This window comes from Ammospiza nelsoni, chromosome 3, assembly GCF_027579445.1.
Source record: "Ammospiza nelsoni isolate bAmmNel1 chromosome 3, bAmmNel1.pri, whole genome shotgun sequence".
In the NCBI taxonomy this organism is placed as follows: domain Eukaryota; kingdom Metazoa; phylum Chordata; class Aves; order Passeriformes; family Passerellidae; genus Ammospiza; species Ammospiza nelsoni.
The window spans coordinates 1,086,656-1,113,812 of NC_080635.1; the positions used below are offsets into that span (position 1 = coordinate 1,086,656).

Consider the following 27,157-nt stretch of genomic DNA (forward strand, 5'->3'; position numbering starts at 1 on the left):
CACAGCCCTTTGGAGCCTGCTCTGACAGCTCCTGAGAAACAGCAACATCCACAGCATGCTGAGAAACCCCATTTACCCAGACTTTTCTGGAGCAGCTGGTGACACCAGAGTCAGGGGACTCCATTTCTCTGAATCCCTAACTTCAGGATGTCATTTCAGTGTCAAGCAGCAGGAGAGTGGGAGCTGGTCCCTCTCCGAACTCCTCATCACCATCCTCATCACTGTTCTTTCTTGCCAGCTGCTGCTGTGACCCTGCTAGGAGGAAGGGGACACACACAGCACAAGCAGAGGATATAGCTCTGCCCCCACAGGTCCATGGGGAACACTCCCACATGGGCAGGGAGAGCAGCAGCCCTTTCTTCTCCTCCCTGCAAAGGTGAGAGCACACCCTTCATGAGCACTTTGCTGACCCCAGACGACCACCAGGGCAAAGAGAAGTGAAATGGGTGGGGAAGAGCACAACAATTGGAAAGAGGAGGAAGGAACTAACACAGAAAAAGCCACAGGAAGCAAGGATGGGGTGTCTGGCACTGATGTGGGCTGGGGCAGCATGACAAAGTGCCTGAGATAGCCACGCTTTCACCATGCTAGAACAGAACAGTAGATAATTTCCACTTCAGCTTTCCCAAACTATTTGGGATAGCGCAGGCAAGGCTATTTTTAGAGATTATTCCAAGTATGAAGCTGGGTTACTGCAACATGGCTGGAAAGGAAGGAACTGGGTGGAATATACACTAAGAAAGACCAAAAGAAAAACAAGGCTGGTGCCTGTGTGTGGGGTGAAAAAGAGAGAAGTGGTGGCAGGAACACTGCCAGCATTCCAGGCAAGGGCAGGGGGGTCACTCACTGACCAGGCAGCTCAGGAGGGGCATGGCAGGGATCCTGCAGGGGAGGAGATCAGTATTGCCCCATGCTGCACACAGACCAACACAGCAATGGGGAGCAGGCCTGGAAAGGTGTAAAAACTGATTCTAGATGTGAGGGTGGAGGCCAAAGAAGGAGCAGTCTGTTTGGCGGCCATCAAATGCAGTGAGAATCAACAGATATAACCAGTTACATCATAAACATTGATAAAGGGATCCTCGCAGACACAGAGAGAAAATGTTTTGCCATTTGCACTGGCTGGACGGACTGAAGTGCTCTCAAGGGGTGCTCAGCCACTCTGGCCTCCCACAGCTCAGGAACAAGTGGCACACAGGCTCAGCAAAGGCACAGCCCATCACAACACAGAGCAGCACCTCACCCAAAGCACAGAGACCCTGCAGAAAGTGAAGGCAACATTTTTATGCGTCTAAAACCAGCTTTGTCTGCATCACCATTAAGCATTTCCAGCATAATAATTACCATTGCAAAGAATAAAAACTTGAGCCCAGCAGGCTTTTCCCATAAGAAAACTGGTCAGCTAGTTCAGACTGCTTTTTTTTTCCTGTCACATACCTATTAAATGCCTCAGACTGTTTAATGTGATAAAAATGTCTAGACTGGTTTTTGACTGAAAGCTGAAGGAAGAGTGTTCTTTGCCCTTGGCTAGCAAACCCCTTGTAAGCACAATAATGTGAACGCTGTCATTCTGCAGCCCACACTTTCTGCATACATCCATAAATCCATTGCAGCAATCTTCAGAAATCTTGAGATCTAACAGACCAGCCCAGGGAAACGTGAAGCATATAGGTGCAATATAGTATATATGTAAATACAGTGTTACTTTGCAAGGAAACATCTGCAGTTTATAATCAGACTACAGGCATTGCTGAGGAGAAGAAGATGACAGCACCTGCCACAAGCCAGTTAACAAAATCTCCCCAAAAAACCCAAAAATATTCTGCTGAAACTGATGAAGAGCAAACCAGTTGCTGAAGTAGGCAGCAGAGTTAAAGCAAGGAATCCCAATGAGCGCATTAGGAAAAGCATTGCCACACGTGAGTCAGTGCATTCAGAGCTTTGTGGTCCCGAGCTGCCCTCAGTCTCCAGCAGCTGTTTATTTTTGTGTAACTAAACTTCTAACATAATTACAATCACTCTAAACTTAGATGCAAGCACAGAGTTTACACTAAAAATACCTGTGGCAGTGAAATTACCCAGCTCGAGTGGTGCACACCCCCAGCCCTTTCCGTGTAGGGGCTCTGAGTGTGCACCTGTGCAGTGGGTGTGCTCAAGGGACAGGTGCATCTGATTCCTGTCAGCAGGGGGGTTCATGCTGGAACATCAGCTGCACACCATGGAAAAGCCTGAGGGGAAACACCATCCCTGCACACCGCTCCTCATGGCCAACTCCTGCAGGAAACAAAAGTTGCCAAAGGAATTCATGGACGGCAGGATGTGACAGGAACATCACTCTGGCCCGGTCACAACTGGACTGTCAAACCACATATCAGACACTCCCACTTCCACCTTCCTGTACCCTGCTTGTTCCCAAAGCAGTCCTAGCATCCTGAGGACAATTTTTTGTTTAAAATGCTCTTAATCTCCCTTTCAAGGCCCTAATTAGCTCTTGTTTTTGTGATCAGACCATAAAGTGCACTGCCGGTCACAGGAGCTGAAAAAGAAACAACAGAACACACCCTGCAGGAAACCAACTCAGGGCTTGGGAATATCTATGGGAAGGTTGTTTCAAGGGAGGAAAATGGCAGTTTTTCCAAATCAAAAGACCAAGGGCACAAGGATTTGTACAGTAGAGGTATGGACCCACCTCTGAGGCAGAAACTGGTTCCCGTTCTCCCTGAGAAACCATTTCCCCTGAGCAAGTCAGAATATTCCCCTCTGTTAAAGGCAAGAATGTGTTTTTTCAGCATTATCAGGGAAAGTGATTTTACTGGTTGTGGAGCACTTGGATACTATACAACTCCACTATACAGTGGAGAACAGACCAAGCAAGATCGCTGGTCACTGTCTAAAATGAATCTTTTGTGAAATAACTACGTGTGCAAATTGAGAGCTTGCACCAGGGAGGTTGCACACTGTGGGTTTGCTGTTTGCTTGCTTGCTTAAATATTAATATAGAGTTTAGATCATCAATCTCTCCTTTTGTCAACACATCCCCTGCAGGGCTGGTTCCTGTGCAGTCCATGTCCATGTCAGAGGGTGCTTTGCACAGTCATGGCACGGCTGACTTGAATCCCTTCCTTGCTCCATTTGTTGTCGTCTTTGGCATCTGAGTGAAATGGCACATGGAGGGAAAAGGGAGCAGCCCAGGTGGTGTTTCTCTTGCCATCCCCAGGAACACTGAGAGGGGTCTGCGAGTGCTTTGAGCTGAGCAGCTGGCAGCAGCCTCCTGAAGGCAGGCAACCAGGCTGTGCTTACTGACTTACCAGCTTGTTGGCAAGGCTGCTTTGGAGGGCAGATAAAAGCAGCACAGGGAAGGGAGAGGCTGCTGCTTCTCCTGAAACAGAAGTGGCTGGCACAACACCAGAAATAACAGATTTCATAAATAAACTAAGCAAGCTTTCCCTTCCTGGGTTGTGTTTCTGTTTTCTCAAAATCTCGATCGCACGGGCTCGTTAAGGGTTAATGAATAATGCTGCTCATCGCTGTACGCAAACCAAGATCTGTGTGTGAGCAAGGGCTGGGCTGTTAGCTCACATTGAGCGCTCCCGGTGAACCAGGTGAAGGGCACAGATGTGCCCTGCCAGCAGGCAGGCAGGGGACACCCGTGTCCTGCTGTGTCCCCAGGCTGGTGGCAGAGGGAGCTGGAGCCCACCCCGACGGGGGCAGCCAGAGGCTCCTCCCTGCAGAGACCCCACACAAACCCCCACAGCTCTGTGTCTGCCTGCTCACAGCGCCAGCAGGGCTGAGCCCCTCGGAGCCCCCAGGGCCAGGAGGGGACAACGCAGCTCCTGCGACTGAGGAGAGCAGTGCTAACCCTGCTCCTGCTCCCTCTGTGACGATGCCACTGCTGCCAGCCCCAGTGCCCCCATCCCAGCCAGGCCCAGCCCGACACGGGTGGAAAGCCCTTGTGCTTTTGTTCTTTTCTGCTGCTTCTGTGCAGTGACCAGGTGACACAGCAGCCACAGCACCAAGGACACACTGGAGCACTCACAGGGCCAAGAGCAGTGAATTCCAAATTGCATCTCGCACACACTGATGGGAAAGACCACCAGCATTTTGAAAACTGGCTGACTTTGAGAATCGTTTCTCTCACCTTTGATACTCTGCAGCCCATTTTGCCAGGACTCTTGGTCTGATCTCCCAGTCCTAAAGCAAGTTTGCCACTTCTTAAATTTTATAACGTACTGAAAACTTGGCTTTAAGACCTGGTTACAAAGCCATCCAGGAACTTGCTTAATGTAATTTTGAAAAGCAAACCCACATGCAACAGGTACCCTAGCTGGTAAGCTGAAATATTTTCAAGAGTCTATTTATTAATAAATCCCATGATTTATTAGGAAATTGAACAAAGAAACAGCAGAACTTGTTTTTGAAGCTGTGGTTATACAAGCACCTGATCTTGAAGTTCAGGATAGCAATACTTGAAAATCAGGTGGAACACAAAATCCTGCAGGTGCTGGATGTGATAAGAAGGGAAACCCTGCTTTTCCTTGGAAATCCAAATTCACACACAAGATAAGGAGAAATAAGTTACTCTCACTGCGGCAGAACTATCAGATCTAGGAAACAAAGGCTGCTCTTTTCAAGCTGTGTAAGGGACAGTACTCCATTACAATTAAAGAAATCAAACTTCCTTTTGCTTTCACACCCGGTCCTGACAGGCACAAGATAACATTATCTCTACCCAAACCTGCCTTTCTCAGCTGTGGCTGTGTTTTGGAGTACAAGTACAAAACCAGGAAAGAAACCAGGTTGATGCACTGAGATAAAAACCCCAAAGCTAACAGAAAGGCACAGCTGTAGGTACGAGCTCCAGCCACGCTCCCTGAACCCCTGTGACTGCCTGTGCCACAAACTGAACTTGAGCTCCATCAGCAATCCCCCCAGCAATAATACTCTGCAGAGTGGGTGGCTTTGCTCAGCAATCAAACCTGCAGCTGCACTCAAGGCATGCCCACACAGACCAGCCTTACCAGTGTACTCAATGTTGTTTACAAAAATATTCTTTAAAAAACCCATGCGCTACATCTTTAAAGTTTCAGTTAATGTTTTAAACAAGAAAAACCAAAATAAATGTATAAAAATTCAGGTGGTTTTTTTTGGTCTGGTTTGTTTTTCATGCATGGGTATTAAGAGACTTCCCTTTTTCTTCCTGCATCAAGAGTACAGAGAGAATGTGACACCTCTATCCACCTTTCTGCTCACACACAGAAATCCCTGGCATGAATTAAGGGATGTTTCCAGCTGGAACAAGGAGGTCCCTTAGCGCCCAGATGGTCAAGGACCAGGTGTAGGTGAAACCCCATGGGCAGCAGCAGCTCAGGAATGCTCTACCCACACCTTCCGTGGCACATCCACAGTGTGCAGAGGTGTGAGCCAGCTCTGAGCTGCTCTCTGGGGTCCAGCTCCTCAGGCACACACAGCTCCCTGGTAGCACAGCCAGCTGCTCCCAGCTGGTTCCCAGTGCTGCAGGGATCCTGGGAATGATGGTGTGCAGGGCAGCCACAGGTTCTGCTGCACCTGTGAGTGCTGCTCTGCAGTGCATCCACAGCCACCCAAACCAGGCTGGCTGAAGGCCCTCTCGTATCACAAAGCAACCAGAGATGATTCTAGACTGCAGCGATACTATCCAAAACTCTGCAGTAACATTGGTATTTCTTCAGAACAGCCTGCAGATACTGAAACCTTCATAAATCACTCTGTACAAGCAGTGTTGCTCTAATACTGATTTTGTGTTGTGAAAATGAGTACCTGCTCCTCTGTAACATGGCAAGACACTGAAAACACAGCTCTCTAATAGATTTCTGTCTTCCAACTATGAGCCCCTCCAGGCAGCTGCACTGCAAGCTAAAATTACTACAGCCAAAGCATGGGTGAAATCCAAACCCTGGGTTTGTACTCCAGCCTTTAAAATTGGAAGTTTTCTTCAACAAATCCACTGTTTAAGGATTAAGTTGTGACTGAAACTCAGGAAACTGAAGCAAATTGAACCAGGAAAAATAGGCATTTTTCCCCACTGACTCCAACCTGTGCTCAGCTTACATACCACTGCTCAGGAAGGGCCCAAGAGAACCCCACAAGCATTTGGAGAATTTGCAAACAGTGCTTCAATGTAAACCCTCCACTGGCCACAGTCAAGTGACCCATGTCAAGAACACCTTGAATGGCACGTCAAACCTATTTTATTCTCATTCTGCAAAAGACATAAGCAAACAATGATAAATGGTGGCAGTGAACACACAGATGACACAGAAGTGCTCGGCTGCCTTCAGGGAGGAGCCCAGTGCCTCTGCTGTGAGCACTGGGAGAGGGAACTGGGATGGTGGCACACCTGGGAGATGCAGAGGATGCAAGTGCCAGGCGTTCTGCTGGCAGAGAATCAGCCAGTGCGACACACACGCTCATCACAATTTTCACAACTTGTTCTGTTGCTCCCAAAGCCCTTGACGGCACCTGGGTAAACAGGAATCTTTGCATTATCTTCCACACAGAATCACAGAACCAACTGCATTGGAAAAGATCTCTGGGATTGCTGAGCCCAGTGTTCGACTGAACACCAGTGTGTCAACCAGAGCAGGGCACTGAGTGCCACATCCAGTCCTTAATGGAACACCTCCAGGCACCTCAATTCAAAAAGATGACAGAAACTACAAACCCAGAGGACATACACCAAAACTAAACTGAAGGGAAAATATTAGACAGCATTAATGACTTTAAAGACATTTTGTCCACTGAAATCTTACAATAAATGATACAGGTTTACCTTTTCACAGAATGCTTATCTTATTGTTCATTAATATATGCTGACATGTAGTAATTAGCTTCTTGAAGTTAAAATTTTTGTAGACATCTGGAGGGACCAATGGTCTTGAATTAAAAGAGGACTGTTTGATATTTTCACCCTAATTTCCAGCCCATTGTATATATTCAACTGTTCTTAAAAACAAAAGGTACAAGGGGAAAATTCCTCTTTACATCTCTTTGGGATTAGAAAATCAAATTCTAGTACAGTCATCTGTACACTTGGCTGTGCACAGCACTGTCCATCAGATGGTTGGAAAGCTCCCCAGAAAAACAAACCCCTCTCACAGACAAGGAAAAAGCTATGAATGACAGAAAATAGAGATGACCTAAGGCAATAATTGCATTCGCACTCTGCAGATGAGCAGTGGCACTCATTTTATATATCAAAGGGCAGTTTTCACCAGAACTTCTAATCTGACATGGCACAATGAGTCCCCTTGTGCTTTAACATCCTCACTGGGTGGGATGGCAGAGTTTGCTCAGCTGGATGGACACAGCTCCTCCAAATCCAGGTCTGAGAGCCAGGGACATGCCACAGGAGCAGGGGGATATAATGATAATTATAATGCTAATATACATGCTCAGTGATGTGACCAGAAACGCCAGATTCAGCTAACTCACACACTTCTGTGAACTCCAGAGAATCATTTACATGTTTTAATCTTTAAATCCAGTTGCAAATCCAATCCAAATACGGTGTGAAGTCAAAGCACAGCTTGGTCCCTCCAAGTCTGGGGTCACAACTCTACCTGCACCTCCCAGCCCACTCCTCTGAACATCTCAAATGCTCACTAATCATTTCCCTATGGATTTTGACTTGTTTGTAAAGTCAGCTTCCTGACAGTCACAGAGTCACAGCTGCCACAGTCCCTATCAAATGATTCCAGTGTGAGACTTTATTCTTGCTTCTTGTCATCACAGGATTCATCCCAACCCACTGTGAGAATTACCCCCACAGAAGCCTCTAACAGATTTCCATTACCACACAAGCTAATGATGAAATAAGCACCCTGCTTCTACTTCATTTTGGTGCTCCTCAATCAGAGCTGGCAACATTTCTAATAGTCATTGCTAACCAGTCGAGCCAAAGTAAAATTCAGCACCTCATCATGTAGGATCTGCCAGATTTTCAGCTCATTTGCAGGTTTTTTTTGTTCTTATTCCATGCTTTGAATATGCTTGGATCCAAAGCCATTTTCCCTGAGGTACATTCCAAAATTCACAAATGCTGCAAAGGAATCTGCAATTTATAATAAGATTTAAACTTTGCTTAGTTTTGTAATTCCCTCTATTAAATCACTTTTATTAGATGCTCTTAATGTAAGTGCTTTACCAGAATGGTCATTTCTTGGAAAATATTACTTCAGCCACATTAAAGCCACCAAGACTCCTATTTGCAGTGCTCTCTCAAGAGAAGGGAAACAATACAAATAGACTGGGCAGACTAAAAAGGACAGACTAAAATCAATGTGAAGATGTCATCAGGTCTAGTGGCACATCCAAGCGGCACAAGATGTGACTGGGGCTGTGATGCCTGAGAGGCTGGCCTAGAACAAAGCTGGGATCCATTTAAAGGCCTCAAGGGATACACCTTGGGCTGTCACACATTTCCACACTTTTATAAGTTTTTAAAACCCATTTCCATGTTTGGTTTAATTGTCCAATTCCAGCTCCAGGTTATGCAGTCCCATCCTCCTCAATTCCCTGTTGTTTACACCTTTTTGGGCCTGAAGCTGCAAGTTCTTGGGCTAGAAAAGGATTGTGAAGAGAACTTGCTAACACTTTATATGAAAGTTCAGAGTTACACCCTAATGCAGTACAGAATCTGGAAAATATGAAAGCTAAAACTTAGGGCATCAGGTGAACTCCACTTAAGAATAAATACTGGCTTCATTTTAATCTGATTTTTTTCAGCTGTGCTCTACGTGCTTGGAAATACTAACAAGCACAGCTTTTGCTACTAGATAAGATCTTGCCTTTTGGGTAGCTCTACCTCAAATTATTTCTCTCCATAAAATGAGCAGGCTGTTCTAAATTCAACATTTAGTGACTAAAAGACCCAGAAGATTTAATCTTCTTATGTGCTGCCAATCTCATTCAAACTAAACTGTGCCTTAACAGCAGGTTTTGAGATTTTGAATATATGTGCATACACACACACACAAACAGTTTATATACATATGTAACATATATGTAACATGGATTTTTCAATGCACAGAGACTGCTTTGAGATAACTCATTGTTAGCTAAACATATTTAAATTTTTGGCATGTTTATGCAAAGTTTAATTGCTTCTAAAGGATTCAAGGTTACAAGTCTTGTGCAGAGGGACACAGATTTAATAAATGATTGAAAGACTAAATCCCAATAAATCACTAAGTGTATGACTTCAGGAAGTTTTGATTGTTAATGTACAATAACATCAACACTTTTTAGTAAATTAAATAATGGCAGTAGCTTAATGAAAGATGTTTATAAAAGGTCTGTGCATCTTTACAGATAAATACCCCAAACAAACCAAAATCAAACCAAAATCAACCCAAAAACACACAAACAAATCCTAAATACAAGACAACCACCAAAAAACCCAAAGCAAACATTAGGTCCTTGAACTGGAGGAGTCTTCTAAAATAATGTACTCATAAAGTAATGTAATTATTCAGACCCAGGAAGGGCCAAATCCATTCCACTCAGATGTGACAAACTTTCACCTTTATTGCTCCAGAGGAAACCAGCTCTGTTCTTTGCCCTGGAGAAGATTTTCCAACTCTCAAAGGTTTCCAAATTTCAAATTTCTTACCCCAGACAGCACAGCACATGGATTTTCCCTTTTCTCTTTGCAGAAACCTATTGAATATTTCAAAGCCATGATCAGTTCTGGAGACTGCAATCTGCCCAGAAGCTCCTCAGCTGCTGTAGAAGATGATTACTGACAGACCAGGAGGTGCAGGGTGCTCCTCCTGAGGGTCTGTGCCCAGCACTGGGTGCCCCAAACCCTTCCCAGCACTTTGTTACCATGAACAATTAGCAAGCACACCAACTCCAGTAATGACCATTCCTTCAGAAGCCATGGAGAGCACTACAACAAAAAACCCCAGTCCAAAGCAGAAGCACACCAGGTATGAGTTAGCTCTAGTGCCAGACTTGCATCAAACCCTGCAGGAATTTCTTGAAGAGCCCTACAGAAGCTGCCTTTAGGCTCTTTGAAAAGTTAGCAGTAGATATTAAGATTTCTGGCAAGTTCAGTGGTTTAAATGATTTTTTTCTCCCCTGAAATACAAGCAGTAAAAATACTGATTTCCAGTATGACCCATAATCAGGAGTTCAGATGTGCAGACTGGCACATGTACAAAACGTGCATGATGTGAGAGATGAAACACCAGCCCATACTGAGCCAGTGGGCAGAAGTGATCCTGAAAGTGATCCTGAAAGCACCCCAACTTATGCAACTTGGCTGGGACTACTCTGCCTAAAAAACAAGCCATTGAAAGTTTGAAAGAAATGTGGTAAATATTTTTGCAACATAGTTTCCAGTTTACACAATTCTGAAACAGTTTTCCTCTTTAAATACAGGATATTTTAAAATCAATTATTACAAAAATAAGGATGCCCAGTAAATAGGAGCACAAATCTTTAAGGGCTGCAAAACAAACTGGATTTTATCTCAGTGCCAGACCGATGCTTTTAGCTGCTTCAAATAGAAAACAAATGAGGCACCAAAGCACTTTTCTACACAATCCTTACTACCATGTTTAGGACACTGAAAAAAATTATAGTACTTGCATGAGATTTACTACCTAAAATTTTCAATCCAGCTTCTTTTAATCCTGGATTTAAAAGATGCAGGGACTGAAGGAAGAATGAGAAAACATGAGCTTTCTGAGCCAGCTTTCCATGCTGTCCCATCTGAGAAAAGAAGTGAGGAGCAGGGTCCAACAGTAACATCAATGCTGTGATCTGCCACCACCTACAAAGGGTTAATGACCCTAACTTCACTCAGCACCCACGCTGCGCCTTGCAAGAGGGCGTCCTCTGGTACCTGGGAGGTGATGCTGGAGAAATAAAGCAAAGCGGAGTCTCCATCCGTGACTCTGCAAGGACACAGCAGCAGGAATCTCTGCTGAGCAGGGACACATACAACACAGTGACCTTCAACCTCCCAGTGCACACCTCTGCTCTGTGACTGCCATCCCGCAGGGAGCAAGCACCGCTGTCTGACCACCAAGCACCAGGAGAATGAAATCCCTTTTCTCAGCTGGAAATTGGGATCTCTCTGGCCATTGGAACACCGCAGTAAGATGAGAGACGGGCAACCAACAGCACATAATTAGCAGACCTACGACTTCTCTTGATTGCCAAGGCTTGTATAAATAACGTATAGACACTACTCCTCCTGTCTGAGGGTTAAAACATGTTTTGTTTTTTAATGGTATCTACACAGCCAAGGAACGCAGCTACCATTAAAGGAACCTTCAGTGACATCAGCATGTTTCAATTAACAGAACTAGCTGGCTAATACCTGCCAGTACTGATGTCTATATTTAGATTTATTTGATAGTTGCAGTAAAATTAATGAGTGAACACATACTGAGAGTGTTTCCAGGATTTGGACCCAACCGCTGAGGAGAAACAGGACCTCGACTAAATTCCTTTTCCTGTTAGCTTCGATCTGGCCACATCCCAAAACTTTTTGGGATTTAAATAATTACACTCAGCCAGTCAAAATGTTCCTGTACCCTCCACACAGACTCTTTCACAAGAATTTCAATGGGGAATTAAAATACACCACTCCTGCCTCTGACAGCAGCAAACATTTCAGAGTAAGCACAAGGCAAAGATGAAAATTACAGTGGGAGGCAATCACACTCATTTGCCAATGTAACCAAGAACCCTACAGTCCTTTTCTAAGTGTAATGAATTTGCAAATATTAAGATTCATGTGATCACTTCACCTCAGCTTAATTACTCTCCCAAGAGAATACCATATGCATAAGCAGTGCCAGCTGTAATCCCTGATTCACAGTTTAAACACTTATGCAAGATCATCTTCTGCGAGAGAGGAGGAAAGCCCGCATTACAGACAGCAGAATTATAGGAAGCAGGGAAGGTGACAACTCGAGGTTTGCCAACCCTGGAATTACACTGCATGCTTTTAACTTGAACTCCTCCTGGAGCACAGCCAAGGATCTGGTATCAGGGGATGCTTTAGAGCAACATATTCCGCATGCAAAAGTGCCAAGAGAATATGTTAGGGAAATTAAATCGTTCTGTTCCACTCCTCAGCACTCATGGAAGCCCGCGAAGAGGCTGGTAATTAGCTCATTTACATGAACTCTGTGCTGAAGAGTATTAAAGGAATTCCAGCAGTACAGTGTTGCAGGGGCAGGGCAGCGTGGGCCGACTGCCACCCCTGTGGCTGGGGCAAGACAAGCCACTTTTGGCTGCACGAGGATGGGCAGTAGGATGGTTGGAAATAGCTCCACCTCTGCAATTTGAGAGTTCAATATGTAATTTCCTCACAAAGAGTCTCATCAGTGTCCCATTGAAGTGGACTGCAGAGCTGGATGAGGAGAGGCAAGGAATGCAGCCCTCAGTTCAATGGCCTGTAGGAAAGCAGGGATCACTCCTGGTTTATCCAGCTATCCTGGGGCTGGGACCAGCACAGGCACAGCTTTCAGTGCCACGGGGCTCGGGGGATGCTGTGAGGACATTTCCTGCAACAGGCAGATGTTAGCTCTACAGGTTTTCAGACAGTGGAGTTCAGGGGTTTATTTTGAAATAACCCTTCCCTGTGTATGGTGTTTTATCCTCCCAAACTCCAATTCTCCAGTTTTAAGCCATCCCATTCCGAGGTTTGCCACTATAAAAACGTGGCAAGATTTGAGGCACAATGAAGCATATTTAACAGGGAGAACACGTTATACATGCACATTGCTCTGCTTTACACCACTAATCATCTGCTCATGGCTCTGCAGTCACTATGGTACATTATCTGTCTATAATCTCATCAATTTTGTATAGGAAACATGCATTGGAGAATTAATGCCCTTTATGATGATACAGCTTCATATCCTGCTAATGAAACACCAGCCCAAAAGCTGTTTTCAAAGCTCCACAAATATTACAGCTATTCTACTATGCAAACATCTATCTTGGAACCCTGACAACAAGGAACTAACTTTTAATGCTTTCATAACATTTGCAAGTTGGAAAAGAAAAAAAAAAAAGAAATGTTATGAGTCAACAGGATCCTCCTCTTTATGGAAATTAAATGCCAAAAGCAAATATGGAATTCCCTCATGTGGCCCTGTTGTTTTCTTCAGTTTTCCCATAGAGTTAAAAAAAAAAAAAGCCTACATAGGGACTTTAAATAAATAAAAAAAACATGCAACGCAGACAGAAAAAAAGCTATGTATTTCTACCAGCTTTTAAAGTTCCAGATTTTATGGATAAGGTTCACTGATAGTACAGCACCTTAGGTGAGACAAGCTTGCTTACAAGTTATTAATCACCCAGTAACTAAATGAGAAGAGCTGAAAAGAAAAGCAGATAAGCTTTGGACACAGAGCCATGGTCTTAGGACTGACACAGAAATAGCAAAGTTGAAGCTAGAGATTTTTTTCCCCTTAATCTTCTGATCTTTCTGATAACATTTGCAGCCACCCCCCACAGCCCCAGGGAAGAGAGAAGCAATCCTCCAGAGCATCAAAACCAGATGCACAGAAGAATGTTCTGGCTTAGCTGCTGGAACTCCTCTGTGATTAACCACCAATCCAACTCGTGGAAAACTACTTTCCAGTCATTATTATTAAGCACCACAAGGTAAGGCAGCTCTTCTCTCCTCTTCTGGAGCTTTGTGTGCATAAGCCCCTGGTGCTCTCCACCCAGACATCTCCCTCTCCAGAGACCTTTCTGTCTGCATAATATGGAGCACCTTCAAGGTCCTCAACATGGAGAGAACTATAGCAGTCACTTTTTTACTAACTCTGGGGTTTTTCCCCATGCAGAAGCAAATGTAAAGAAACAAAACCTGAAGTTTCCAGTTGGCTTACCACCTCTAAAATAGTTTTTCTTTAGTTTATTGGGGAGAGGTGTCCCTCTTGTTAATGTTATGGAGACTTATCTAACACTCTTCTTTTGTCTCTAACATGTGTTTCACAGAGGTGTGTCCAGATTCCCAGTGGCCCAACAGACTGTCAGCTACACAAAAAGCTTTTGGATCACTTCCCTAAATTCCTGCCATGTCAAAACGACAACAATGTCCCTGCAGTGAAAAACTGAAGTGATGACCCCATATGGTGACACATTCACCAGCAGAAATCTCAGCCCTCATTCTTAGACCAATTACACCTTCCAACCAAGATGTGACACGGCTATGGATTCATGGCAAGCGGTCTGATGCTCCTCTGTACTTTGTGCTTTATGTATCTGCCTTTCCATATTTTGGGGAGAGAGAAATCAGTTGTTAAAAACAAGAAGCAGCATTGGAGGATTTGCTCAGTGTGACCTGGGCACAGGGTTCCCTCTCTTTTCTTCTCTTTCTGCCCAAGATCAGCTGCTCCCAACAGTGGTTGGTGCCTCCCACTAGTGAAGAGCCCACAGGTGGGCCTGTACCTACAAAAGGCTCTTTCATTCCCAAAACCACTGGCACAACGGGCAAAGAGAAGGGGTGACAGGTCAGCAGAAGATAAGGAGGTAGAAGCAGACATCTGACTGTTCTTTTTTCTACAGCAAAGTATGAAACCCCCCAGCAATATTAAAAAAGATGTTATGCACTGCTGCAAGCTCATGATTCTTATCTCTGTGTTTGTCAGGCCGTTACTTTCTATTTGGTTAAGTAAACTTTGTATTTGGTCAAGTAAACTCAGCGCACCAAAACATTGCCAAACATGGTTAGAAAGTAACAGAACCCAGTCAAAAGGCATTGTTTGAAGGGAGAAATTTAGATGGATGGCAGGATACTTGCATACAACACATCAATCAATTATGCAACCATCTGCATGACTCAGTAGATGTGAAAGATTATTCTCCTGAAGGAATGTGCTTAAAAACATATGGAACAATAATATTTCTCAGTAACTTCCCTCTACTCTGAACTCTCTCTGTCCATTTAACAAACACAAAGGTGCCACAGCACTGCTATGGACTACAGAACACTTCATTAAACCCTAATCTCTCCCAGGAAACAGCAAGAGCAGGATCACAGCCTGCAGTTGTTACACCCAGGCCTCACTTCCCACACTGAGTGACTCCTGCTATCTGTGTATGAAACTTGCTAACCTGCTATGCCCAGACCTGCAGACTGACTCTGTTGCTTCATAGAACACAATCCCATAACAAATATTCCCCTTTTTTGAAACCAAGCAAAGCACAAGAGCTGCCACCCTCCAGGTGATCACCAAGCACTGAGAGCAGCATTACTGTAGGACAGTCACACAGGGGTAGGTCACTGGCACAGGGCCAGATCTGCAAACTGGCCCAATATTAAGATTTCAAAAGAATTTCACTCCTTTTCAGGCTCATGATGAAGTGTGTGAACTCTCCAGTGCTCAGCACCCAGTAAGAACAAACAGTCCTGTTTGTATCACTTGTACAGCAATTGGCCATTTCTCTGAGGACATTATCAAAAGCTGTTCCAGCTTTGTTCTTTTCAACAGCCTTGCTGCCTAATGGCACCAAACATTTCCTGCAAAATAAAGATAGGCTTACTTAGCTTTTCAAAATAATCAATTTGCAGAACTGGGGCAGGGAACATGTGGGATGTATTAACTTGTCCTGATTTCCAGGAGGAGCTGTCAGTCCTGTATCACAGTAGGCCATTCTCTTGCTGCAAAAGCTTTGCATTTCAGGAATTCAGAAACTGGCCTGGGGGAAAAAAGAGCTCCTTTCCTGCTGAACTCAGACATGAAAGGATCCGAGCTCAGAGGTGCCTTGCTTTCTAAAAAACCCCAAAGTTCTCTGAAATGTAAGTACATTCTGATAACTTGTGCAAGTCAGAAAAGCGAGTTTCCGTAGTCTGGCATTCTCTCTATGCAAAAGCTGTTTCTGTTACAATTACAGTTAAGAAACAAGAGCCAAGTTTGCTGACTGAAGCACAGTAGATGCTCCAGAAAAGGCTGCTTTCTGCTTAATCTCCTGACAAACCAGGGGATGCAGAGACTTGACATTGTTTACCATCATTACTCTTCTTCTGACTGTTCTTCAATAAACAAGAGCTCCTTTCTACAGGCAGCTGCTTCTACAGAGGCACCAAGAGCTTTAGTCATAAAACTGAATTCAACTTATGCAGAAAAATCTTTAAACTTTTCCCCTCCATTTACCTTATTTTGCAAAAGTCTTTATTCCCCCACACTCTGCCAAATTCAAGTACTGCCTCTTGGCCTCTATTTTGGCAAACATCTTGTAAGGATCCCTTAAACAATGAATAGCAAAACCACAGTTGTGGAATTAAAACACATACCAGGTGGTAACAGGGAAGCAGCAGTGCTTGCAGAGCCTGCTTCCCAGTCAGGAATTGCTGCAAAGCTGTGGAATTTCAGTGGCATCCTGTTGTCATCTTCTCGCAGGGGTTCCATGCTGTTATCTCCTTATCACAAGAGTTCCGTACCTGCTCGGTGTTCCTCATGGGCAGCTCCTCAGAGCACTGACCCTTTCTCCTTCACACAGCAGCCACCTGACTCCAGTTCCCTTCTCACCCCCCACCCCACTCTTTATAGCACTCCTCTTCTCATTGGTTACACCTGTGGCCTGTTAAAGCCAGGCCTGCTCCTAATCTTTGATAATTGGCCCAGCTGCAACTCATTAGGGGTGAGATTACTTTCTGCACTACCTTTGTTTTCTTGTATTCTATCCCCTACAGTATCCAGGTACCTTTGGGTCTCCTAACACTATTCCTAGCACTGCAGAAGCCCTGTGCAAATACATAATGCCTTCATTATTAACACATCCAGGTCCTCGGGCAGCAATCTCTCTGCAGTGCAGTGGAGTTTTAGTCTCTATAAAACTGCAAGTAATGGTAACAATTTTCAAACTCCTAAAGGCCAAATTTTAGCTTGAAATTATGCCTCTGTTAACCTTCTGTATTTTCCTGCTTTGCTGGTTCTCCACTGTATTCCCCCTGCTGTCCTTTGTGGCAGCTCCTACATTTCAGAAAACTCAGCAGAGCTGTAACTTATTCCAGTTTTCATACCCGTCCACTGCAAATACCCTCACAAGCAAGCCTGGGCACCACTCTTAAAGCCATTGAGAGCAGACAGAAAATGCCAGGGTTTAATAAAGCAGCACAAGAAAGCCTACAACATGCAGGTGAGGATAGCAGCAGGAGCTGTAGCAGGCTGTGCACAAGGCAGCCCTGAAACCATCCCTGACACCACACTGGAAGCACGGCTTCAGCTCACACTCAGCACAAATCACAAGCAAACTGCAACCCATTGAGAAAATGGGCTTTGCTGCTCTGTGAGTTTACAAAAATGCAAACTACAACATTACAGCCTTGTTTTCTAGCAATCTGCACTCAGATGTTGCTCCTGTGACATCATTAATCTCCATGGAAACCTCAGAATAACTGTTGGCCTGAAATAGGTTCTGTCATCCCAGATCAACTCAAAAGTAGTCCAGCAGAAGATTTTGTATCTCATTTCTTTGGCTGTACATTCTTACCAGCACAGCTGAAGAGTTACAATTCCTGCAGCCACTCTGAAATAGAACTTTCATTCCTAACAATCAGAACATACATAAAGTGAACTATTTTTCCAGCTGAGGCTGAGATACAGAGATTCAAAGATTACCTACTTCTAGAATAAGATATAGACTTGAAAAAAACCCCAAATGATGTGTCTATGTGGAATTTTACAAGATGATTAAAGCTAGGAGAGCAGGCTCCTAAAATTCCTCTAGATCTCTGCACAGCATTATCCCCTACAAGAAGGGAGCAGGGCAAAGCCAAGAGATTTTTCTGAAGGTATTGATTAAAATTTCCTTTTGAGAGAAAGTGTCTATTTTAAATGTCTGTTTCAAGTGGAGTGCAACCAGATGGGTCATGTTGGGTTTTTCTTTCTCCTTCTCCACACCAACCAAGGCACTTTGTGATTATTGTCCCCAGCATGGGGTCAGCAAAGTTCCTCAGAGATGTTCTAGCCAGCTAACAGGTCCTCTGCAAATGGGTTTTGTGCCGAGTTGAACTCGGAGAGTTCACTAAATGTCAGGAAAGCTGTTTGCTTGGCAAGAAGCCCTGTGCACAAATTGGTTCTACAAGGAAAACATGCTGCCTGGATGTCTACAAATGCAGAACATGTTATACAGACATAGAAATAATCTGGCTTCTCACAGACCAAAACTAAGGAAGTAATCTGGAAATAGGGAATTTGAGACTTGCACAGTTGTGTCACACTGCACTAAAACTGGCATTATTGAATAGAATTTGGTCATTGCTATCAATTTCTAGAGCTAATTAGCAAATTGCTGTATAAATTTTTCTGAGATGCAAGAAATAAAGAGGCAAAAGAAAACAATGGGGGGGAATTAAAATAGTACATGAAGATTTGTACCTATTCATTTTCAACAGTATTGAAAAGAGTAGCCTCCACCTAGAGCTGCAAGAACTTAAGATATCTCCAGAAAAATAACAGAAAAAAAAAAGGAAAAAAATCTTGAATTCCTCAGATCTGATCTTCCCAACTTTTAACTCTCGCATGTCATTCCATGATCACAATTTAACTCTATTGTGGCAGAAACCTTCTTTTATTGCATATTTGTCCACTTTCAAAGCTAATAAAGTCCTGGGGCTCTCTGTATGGCTGGGTTAATTTATCTACTGCTGTCCTATGGTAGAACAGAAATTTCTTAGCATGGGGTTGCTGACAGTCTCACCAGCTTCAGTAACACTGCTGATGGCAAATATCACCCAGGTACACTGTTGAATCTGGGGTTTTTGTTTGGTTGCATGTTTTATCTCAGCAGCATACAGATGTGTGCTAGGCAGAACTGGCTGAGGAATTATTGATGCCATCTACACTGAATTTAAGAGTTCAATAGTTAATGAGTTAGCTGCTAAGTGAATCTCCAGAGGTCCACAGTGCAGAGAAGTCCCCATCAGTTCCTAAGGGGATACAAACACCTCCTGGACTGGCCCTTCAGGCAGTACCTTAGTGTTCAAAGCCAACACTGACTTGGACCCTTCTCCAAGCAGCAGGCAGAATTAGCAAGGCAGCTGTGTGAGGTTAAAATTTCACCAAGGTGGCATCCTGGTTACTGAGGTCCTGGGAAAGAGGATTGATGACTGAACTCCAACCCATCTGAACCCAAAGCCTGAGCGGTGCCAGCCTTCCAAGCACGTGGCACAGCAGGCTCTCACTGTGGGGCACAAAACACACTCCCTGGCCTGTGTCACTGTTCACTGCAGGGAGACAGCCAGCAGGATGCCAACAGGTAGAGCCTGATACAACAGGAGGGGAAGCAAATGTTTGACATCTTTGGCTCCCCCTGCGAGCCCCTTGTAGCCTGGTGTGTGCTGTGCCTGCTCTCACTGGCTGACAATGGAGCAGCACCTGCAGTCTGGATTACTGCCTCAAAAGGAGGGCCAGCACTTGGAGAAGCAGTCAAAGACTCTTCTAGCAATGGCAGCCACGAGGTGAGCCCAGGGGACCAGACCAAGCATGTAACTACACTGTCAGTTGTCAGAATATTCTTCTGCAGTTTGCTTCTCAGGAGCTTGGAGCCATAAGCAGCATTTTGGTGTTAAATGCTTTTCTTGGTGTGGTCTCACTGTATCATCAACTGTGTTAAATTCATAAGAGCAAGCTGTAAATAACAGGAAGCCAAGCTGACAGATAGCTAATCTAATGTGCTAACCCTGACTAAAATTCCAGCCCTGGAAGCCAGGCAGGGGTGTCCAAGGAGAGACAGCAGGATTGCTGCCCACGCCTGTCTCTGTGCATTTCCTTCCAGGTCTCCACTTTTATGATGGCCTCAGAACTTTGGAATCACTGTGCAACATGAGAACACAAAACCTTCCAACCACACAAGAATGACTCAGTAAATTAGCTTAGAGCTAAAGCAATAAATTGCTGCTTGTGGGGGATTTTTCTCCCTAATTCTGAAAGTCTGGCTCACCTTCCTTTTCTCTGGCTCCTGCCTCTAGGAGTAAGTTATGAAGCCCTAATAATCCTGCTGCTTGCATGAAGGGGAAATTGCTTGGTTCTTTCTCCCCAAAGAGGCTTTTATGAAACATTCAGACTTCACCAGCTCAGCAAACAGAATACAAAACACTGCCCGCAGCAGAGAACATCAAGGTATAAAATACTTGAAGAACAAAATGAAAAGGCAAGTAATTTCTTTTTTTAAAACTGATGTTAGGTTTCACAAAGGGGGTCCTCAAGTTTTTGTAGAAGACAGGATGTCCTGGTTGCTTCTGTTAATTATCTTCTCCACAATAAAGTGTCTCCTCTGATCTTAGAACAATTAACTCTAACAAACAGAAGCAGCAGGGACAAAAAGCAAAGAAAGAAAGAAATCCACAAAAGACAGCTGAACTTCCAAGCATTTATGGAACAGACTGAGGACCAAAAGAGGCAACATCTGACAAAGGTGACATATTATCCTTGAGAGGCAAAAGCTCAGGCTGTACCAGCAGCCTGATGTTGCAAAGCAGCTCCCACTGAAGCAGCAGCAAGTACCAAAACAAGGAGTTTATTAATTGCTGTGAAGTCACTGTGTCATTTTGTTATACAAAAAGCACCAGACACAGCAGCAGCTGAAATGTTTTAAATGAAGCCCAAATTTTTTAGAAATTGCTTATTGAATTTGAACTCTCAATCTCAGTATTTCCAGTAAGTTCCTATGCTAAACGGATCTCATCCACTGTGCAACCTTGTGCACATTAATTAAAATAGCAAAGTTCTCTAATACCTGTTATTTCAAGGACCTCTGTTGTCATCTCATTGCAAAAGTTCCATACCTTCTCGGTGATGTCTCATGGGCATCTCCTTGCAGCACTGACTCCTTCTTCCTCACAGCACAGCCACCACACTGCAGCCCTCCCCTCAGCCAGCTCACCCACTCTTTTGTAGCACTCTTCTTCTTACTGGGCACAGCTGTGGCCTGCTAAGGGCAGGCCTGTTCCTGATTTTGGGGATTGGTACAGCTGCAACTCCTCAGGTGTGAGACTGCCTTCTGCACTGTCTGTATTCTCGTACATTCTATCCCCCCACAACCTCAAGTGCAGCTTTTACTTTCAGGACTGCTGTGAGAAAAGCTGGACTCTAAGAGAGGATCAAACAAGCTTCCAAGCTGTATACAAAATATGAAAAGTCAGCAAGGCCATCACAAGGTTTAATTCCAGAAAGCAAATGCAGCTGATGAAGATGAGCCTTGATGGGTCACAATCTTGTTACAGGTCAAACAGTGAGCTCCAGTGCTGAAGTTTGGATTGGTTTAAAATTCATGCTTATCTATACTTCTTAAAGAACACCTTAAAACTAAGTCCAAGCACAAGCTAATCATTTTTGGCATTTTGAAGCTTCAACAACTGGAGACTCATTTTCTTTTAGGATACACACACACACACAAGCATCCATGTGCACCAAACCACCACTGCAAATGCCTTCTGAACTCCAGGACAGCCTGGATGTTACTGCTCTGTCATAGCCAAATGCTTCATTATCCACTTGGTTTCTGAGCAGCATGTATTCTCCTTGGCCTCATATGAATGCCAGAAATTACTTGTGTTGCTGTTTGTCAGTTGCCATGCTTTGTCAACTATTTCACCCTTTGGGAATACAAAATCCACCCACAATTTCTCAGGTTTGCATTAGTTAAGTTCTGCCCAGCACTAGCTTTATTTTCAGGAAAACAGCAATATTTTTCAAGAATTCTAATCACTGGTTATAGCTAGTAACAAACAGATTCAGTTTAGGGATAATCAGTGTCACTTGAATGACAAGCCAGGACAGAGGGGAAAGCCAAGACACAGCAATATCTGTATATATATATCTGTATCTATATATATCTGGTATATCCATGGAGAATATGGAGCTGAGGATGTGAGATGAGACAGTGGGAGTTGTCTGGCCTGGAGCTAAACCCATTTGATGGGTGAGCGAGGCAGTTCCAGGTAATCCCTGTACAAGGCAGTACTCCCTCCTCCCTCACTGTCTATGCGAAGAATTTTCTGGATAGCACAGACTGCAGAGAAAAAGACTGAAACATTCTCAGCTGCCCTCTGAGACTCCCTGGGGTCATCCAGAGCCCTGGTGACACTGGCCCAGGAGATGACAGCTTTTAGGCAGACTGGCCACTCAGCAGTGATTGCCACAGCTCATCTCTGAACCTCACCCTCATTTCCCAGAAGAATTCAGCACATTAGAGACCCACAAGGCACAGAGAGCCAGTAAGGAGCAAGACATCCAGAGCTGTACCTGGAGTTGTTTAGGGGAATAGTTCCTTTCCACTGGGCTTGAAAAATTGGATTTTCTGGATGAAAAACAAGTACTTTTAAGTGTGGGCCACTGACTCCAGTATTTGTTATCAGCCTGAAGGCTTTGCAGCAGTTTCATCAGTTGCCAGTGTTGTGTGACACTCGTCCATGGCAACAGAGTTCAGAATTCAGTCATGAAGAAGTCTCCCATTTAGTGAGAACAAGGAATGCCCCATCTCCAAATTCCGCAAACACCAGTTTCCCAGCAGCAACAACCCGTGCTCCCCACTGTTCCCCAAGCTTTCTCCTCAGTTATAAAGGTGTTTCTTTTGAGTCCTGGCTGCCTTAAGCCATTGGATCAGGTAACAAAGACTTCAGTGGCACTCCCAGCTCGCTGACCTCCCCTCCAACACCAGCAAGTTGTTCCTGTCTACAACAGACAGGATACTCAGGCAGTGACTACACTACAGCACAAAAAATGTGTCTTTCCCTTTGTTCTGAAGGACAACACTGGCTCCTGATGAGGTTCACAGCCTCATTTCCACAGAAACGGTGCTAGGCTGACATTATAAAACACTGTAAGCCAATACTGCTGGGAAACACATGAGCCCTACAAACTACATACTGAAGTCTCTGATACGCCTAAAGGGTTTCAGCATACCAAGTACAGGACAATATATGAGTGATATCCCCATATATGTGTGTGTGCACAGCTGGTCACAATAGTGGACTGAGAGTTCAAACTGATGCATCAAGAGAGAGACAGGCTCCATTAGCAGCACATCTGCAAATGGCACTCAGCTGTGATTTCTAGTTTAGGAGTGAGCAACTTACATAGGAGTTCTGTGCTGGGTGGACAATCAGTGGTCTAACTGGACTGCTTTGCTGGGAAACTCTTCCTTCTGTGAAGCAACAAAACAAGATGGTCAGTCTGAGACCTGTGTTATCTGCTAGATCTCACTATTGCAAAAACACCCTTCCCATGGCCCACAAAGTGCAGTACCCAGACAAACACTGCAGAACAGGACTGGGTTCTGCCACTGCTAAATCCTTCCTGGGAAATGTTCTGCACGCAGAACGATGGACTGTGGCTGGGAGTGCTGGAAGCTCTGGATGAAGCATTTCATTCCCCACCGCAGCACACCAGGACAGCTTTTAACATTCATAAAGCATCCTGAATGATTAATAATCATCACAAAGGAGCAGCTGAACAGTGCTGCCACATTTATCTCTTCCCAGAATAAACGCTAGCTGATTTTAATTGTGTTTCGTGTCTTCCTTAGACGAGCAACATAAACTTGGGAAGATTTCACTCCAGAATGAGTAACAGACAAGCTCCAGTAGCAAGGGAGTGTTATCCCAGGAGTACAGCATGACAGCTACAAAGCACGAGGCTAACGATGCCCCATCCATTCCTAAGGTTTCTGAACATCCCACCTGCCCTGGGGCCAGGTGCACCCTGCTGCAGCTCAGATGTTTAGCAAGGACACGTGGGTACCAGTGCCAGGCCATCCTGGCTGGCATCGTACCAAAACACAGCCAAAGTCATTGCACACGCCAAAGGGCTCGTGGGAACGGCTGCCAGGGATGCACTGCTAAACCGGGGCTCCTTGGGAGCACTGAGAAAACACTTTCTGCACAAGAGCCTCAAAACTGGGCCTTGCTCACAGGAAAGAGACTTTATATGAGCCACTGAAGAAGGATAATGAGGCAGCTCATCGGGGGGCATCTTGTGCTGCAAGAGGCCACAAAAAGAGTATAAAGGTCTTGAGTGGAGAATGGGAAAAATGAACAACAAAGGGTTGGGGCCTGGGCTGGTCAGGGGTGAGAGTGTGTTACTTATTAGCAAGAGAAACAGAGCAAGGGCATCAGGAATCACAGTGCAGGGCACTGAAGTACAAAAGGCAAGCTGATGTTTGATGTACAAGGAGCCAGGAGAGACAGAGGCTAAAACCCATGTAACTATTTCAGCTTGGTGAAGTAAGACTGCAATTAACAAGGCAAGTTTGCTACAGTCAGAACAACATAACAATGAGATGTGTGCACAGATAAGAAGATGTTTTTCCAGCAGATGTTCCCCATCTGCCATGCACTCCCCTCAAGCAGCAGTCTTCAGCCTGCGATCCAAAGAGAGCTGAGTAACAAATAAAATTGTCACTCAGTGTCCTGGGGCTGCTCACAGCACTCACAGTAAATCACAGGCAAGAGGAAAGCAGCAGAGAAGTTTGGGGATGAACAAGGAGGACAAAGAAGGTACTGAAGTCCAAGAGTGCACAAAAGGTGAAATCAGCTGTTTGCTGTGTGTGTGTTTAGGAGAAAACTGAAGATTAAATAACACCAAGTGCACCAACAGTAGATGGAGCTGTGAGATAAGAGGAAAAAAATAACCTTTAAAGGGCTAATTAAAATAACAATTGTGAAAATGAAGGCATAAAGCCTTTCTTCACCCCCCAGAGCTGAGTGTGGAGCAGTATGACAGCCATGCCATGGCAGCAGAAGGAGCTGCAGCACCTTGTCACTCTTCCCTGCCCTTAGCTAAGACAACACTGCCCACACTGGCACAGGTGGAATCCCTGCCAGCTTGCTGCCAGCCATCTGCCAAGCACCAGGCACAGGCAAACTCAAGCTGATCTAAATCTCATCAAGTGGTTGCTCCCACTCCCCACACTTTGCATTCTGCTTTACATTCTAACACCACCTGAATTTTTTCACAGAAGCACAGACAAAACTTGTAACCTGTTTTCTGGGTTATTTTTTTTTTTGACAGAATTAGTTCTCAGAAGCCTGTTGACCTCTGGAAAGAACAAGCAATACTGTGAGATAAGGGCTAAGGAACACTAGTGATGTATAAAAAGATCTGCAGAGACAACTGGCATTACTCATTGCCATGAGGAACTGTGTAAATGGACTTCACCAACACAAGCCCCCCTCATTTCCAGAATCCAAACAAAGCTGGACAACTCTGGTAACTCCAGGTGGAACTATGAATTTGACTTAAAACTTTTCTGTAAACAGGAAAAAACCCAGCCCCGGTCCTGCATTAGGCAGCATGCAGTGAGCCTGTCAAGCATCAGAACAGCTTCATCTGTCAGGGATCTTAAGAACTGCTCTAGAACAGGCTTGGACACCTCGTTCTTCTGTGAACATCCTCTGAGGAAGTGAGTTCAGCCTTTTCTGAAATTGAGGCACAAAAATGGAATAGCTTCTAGCCCTGCTCACTGAAGAAAGATCCCAGCCACATTCCTGTGAGAACAAGCAACAAAAGGGACATTTGATATAAACTTTAATTCTTTCTTCCTCCCACAACTTCACAAGTCATCTCCAGTCACCTTTTTACAAGGAAAGATCTGGAACCTCCAATGCAATGCTGCAAATCTTTTTGGAGCAAGACCACACACATGATAAGTGACATTATCAGAGCTATTTTTCAGAGACCTGGAAAAGAGCCTATGTCCAAAAACTTAATGGCTGGTCTCAGCAGTCAGCCTGATAAAAGATACCATCTGCTTTTACCAGTCTTGCTTCTTAACTTGGGGGGGGGGGGGGGGGGGGGAAGGGAAAAAAAAAAAGAATATTTTATATCTAAGCAGCTGATTGGCAACATTTACTAACAATTCACAAGAGGTGGCACTGAGGCCTAACTCCATCACATGGTGCTAACTGGAGTCCAGGGCCTCCTTAAGTTATCAAATGGATGGTCAGGTGGGAATTCTGTGCATACTTACAGGATAATATATGGAAGTATATTATTAATTTTATCAACAATAACAGGCTAGAAGCCCAGGGTGAGTTTCAGTTTGCAGCCACAGAAATGAGTGTACAGTCACACAGCTGGCCTGCTGCACATCAGGCAACCCATTTCTCTCAGTTTTGTGAAGCTGAGCTTTGAACCATGTTCTGCAATTATAAATCACCACACTGAAACCTGCTGATTACACCATGCATGCAGGACTCAACTAATTTCCAGACACAGTGGAAAGCACAGAATGGTTCTGGGGCCCTTCAGACTATTAAGATGTATGCTAATTAGTTGCTACTTGATAGTAACATATAGCTAGATGTAAACTACATCATGGAAGAGCTGTTGTCTACATCTAGCTATGTGTTATTTGTTACTTAAAACAATTTTACATATTATTACTTTGCTATTTAATACTTTGTTATTTAAAACAATTTTACATATTATCTTTTTCAAATCAGCATCACAGCAAAGCCACAAATGACACCAACAATCATGTTGATGGCAGGGGAAAAACCAAACTAGGGAAGAAGCCCAGCTACCAGTGGCAGCCAGTGCTCGCAGCGTGGCAGCTGAGCAGCAGAGGGGCTGGGGCAGCACAGGACCCATCCCCAGTCCCAGCTGAGCCTGCCCTGCTGGGCACAGAGCAAACCCCTCTCACCACTGCGGCACCAGGGACAACACACACACCTCTGCTCTGATTCCACCTCTGACACAAAGCTGAAGCCAAGCTAAAAACCCACCTGGAGCAGAGGCAGAGCTGCCCCTGAGACGTCCTGATCCCTGCACCGTGCACTCAGGGGCCTGGGCAGCACAGGGACACAGCCACAAAGGGGCTCTGCACACACAGCCGCCACCTGCACGGCACTGCCACCTGCACTGCCCTGCCCTGCCAGGAAAAGGAGCCCCCAGGGAGGGGACAGCAAACATTTTCTGTTTGTTCTAAAAAACTCAAACATTCAATTGCTGTAAGAGAACACAATAAAGATATAGTGGAGCAGGATTTAGATCTAGCAACTGCCCAAGCCAAGAATACAGAATCTCTCTGCTGTACAGCTGTACAGTATGCTAAAAATTGAAATATTTCATTCTTGCTGTAGTAAAATAATATTTGTGATTGGAAACTCTGCAGCAGCAATCCAGGCAGAGCAGTAATT

General features: G+C 44.6%; 1 protein-coding gene across 5 annotated transcripts in view; it reads right to left on the reverse strand.

Annotated features, from left to right (window-relative positions):
* PLCB4 (phospholipase C beta 4) overlaps positions 1–27,157 on the reverse strand; it is a 176,996-nt gene that overhangs the window by 86,192 nt on the left and 63,647 nt on the right. For 4 of the 5 annotated variants that reach the window (XM_059468217.1, XM_059468215.1, XM_059468216.1 and 1 more), the window contains exon 3: positions 23,096–23,163. The exons of the other annotated variant lie outside the window; for it this stretch is intronic. The gene's annotated coding sequence lies outside the window, so the exon portion shown is untranslated. The remainder of the gene's footprint in view (positions 1–23,095; positions 23,164–27,157) is intronic. 5 annotated transcript variants of the gene reach the window in all.